The sequence below is a fragment of the Tupaia chinensis genome, unplaced genomic scaffold (genome assembly GCF_000334495.1).
Source record: "Tupaia chinensis unplaced genomic scaffold, TupChi_1.0 Scaffold000133_1, whole genome shotgun sequence".
Taxonomy (NCBI): Eukaryota; Metazoa; Chordata; class Mammalia; order Scandentia; family Tupaiidae; genus Tupaia; species Tupaia belangeri.
Window position 1 is genome coordinate 524793 of NW_006159602.1, and position 2045 is coordinate 526837.

Here is a 2045-nt window from a genome sequence, read left to right on the forward strand (position 1 = left end):
TTGCAAAAACAAAAAACAAAACACAAAACAAACAAACAAAAATACACACACACACACACACACATATATATATATGTAGAGAGAGAGAGAGGTTAGTCTCAATTTGATCTGTTATTTGCACAAGGCCCCATAAGAATTCAATTTCTGATGCAAGGCAACAGATACTGTTGTATTATTGAATTTATGCAAATAACCATTCTGCCACAAAATAAAAATGCTCACAAATACTTTTCAATTGCAAAGGGGTCAGAAAGGGAGAAAAGTTTGTTTCAATTAAAAAAAAAGGGGGGGGCACCAGCAGGTGGTGTGATGCTTAAGGTGCTGGGCACTCCCATATGGCCAACCGTGGTTCGAGTCCCAGATCTGGTGGCTTGCTTTTTCACTTTCTCTCTCTCTCTCTCTGTGTCTTTCTCTGGCCAAAATAAAATAAATGAATGAATAAATAATAATAAAAAAAATAGGGACCAGCAGGTGGTGTGGTGGTTAAGGCTCTGAACACTCCCGTGTTGGTGACCATGGTTTGAATCTCAAACCTGGTAGCTTGCTTTCTCACTTTCCCTCTCTCTTCCTCTGGTCAAATTTTTAAAAAGAACAAATAAATAAAATTAAGTAAATAATTCTTTTTAAGAAATTAACAAATTGCCGAACCTTTCAAGACCTCACAAGAAAATTTAAATCTGGAAGACAAATCATAGAAGAAAATCAGTAATGTTTTAGTCTAAAGTCATAAAATTCTATTTCACCAGTTCAGTCCCATGTAATCTCTCTATTGTTGAATTTGCAGTGTTACTGTGGTCTGGTCTCTCCTTTTAAATCCTGCAAGTTAACATTCAACATTATTATTGATATTTCGGAACTTGTCCCTACCATGAAGTTGGCCTTTTTCTTGGTCATTTTTTGTTCTCTTATTTCTGTCTTTAGTTTTCCTGGTTTAGTATTCCCTTCAGAACTTCTTGACGAGCTGGTCTTATCCAAAGGATAAGGCAAAAAACCACCTGCGAATTGGCATACTTGTTTATTTCTCAGTTTGTGAAAATGTCCTTGATGTAGCAAACAAATTCAACTCTGATTGCTATGCAAAGAAACAGAAGATAATCTGCTTTGCAATAAACTTTCATAGTTCAACTGCATATGGGCAACATGCTAAATACGAAAAAAGTTACTAGCTGAACTACAGGTATTAAATACTGAAATAAGTTAACGGTTTATTATAATTTATTTTATGTAACAATCTAGGAAGTTCACAGCCATCAGCAGTTCCAATGCAATTTCAGGTGCAATTGGGAGTTCAGGAATCTCGGTGGAGCTGTTAGTATAGCGAACCTTGTAGGTAAAATGCACACATGCTTTCGATAGCACATGTGAAGGAGTCTCTCTAAAATTGACCCCATCAGTTTCGTTCTCAGCAGACTGACCTGCGCCACTCAACATGGCTTTTATCATTTCTGATGTTAGTGCATGTTCTCTTTTTACAGTAAATTCGTGACCATCAGAAGATATCAATTTGACATACATGGCATCAGGGCCTTCACAGCCACCGTAAGTTTTCTCGTCTCCAGCCATTCTGTTCTTATGAACTTTTACTTTGCTTCCACAGGAACTTTAGTAGTTTTTTGTCAGCCCTATAGCCACCGTATCGGAGTCTCCGCATACCACCAGAGCCCCTAATCCAGGGCCACCCCCTTCTTCCCCGTTCTTTTGTTCTATACCCTGTGAGGACACGATGTTCTTCTCTCTTGTGTTTCTATTTTCTACCATGTGAGGACACAGAAAGAAGACTCTCAGCAGATGTTGGTGCCTTGATCTTGGGTTTCTCAATCTTCAGAACTGTGAGAAATATATTTCTGTTCTGTATAAATTACTCAGTCTATAGTGTTCTATTAAAGCAGCACTAGGCGCCGGCCCACCCGGCCCGGCTGCGGGTCTCCTGCCACCCCCGGGGACCCCGCGCTGCGTGAGCGAGGCGGTGGCAGGCGGAGTAGTCCCTGCGCCGGCTCACCCCGGGCCGGCTGGGGGCCCCGCCCCCCCCCCGGACCCCCCCACAC

At 41.2% G+C, this 2045-nt stretch overlaps 1 pseudogene; it reads right to left on the reverse strand.

Moving 5' to 3' along the window:
- Window positions 1–1215: 1215 nt before the first annotated feature.
- Window positions 1216–1608, reverse strand: LOC102478825 (elongin-C pseudogene; annotated as a pseudogene).
- Window positions 1609–2045: the final 437 nt, after the last annotated feature.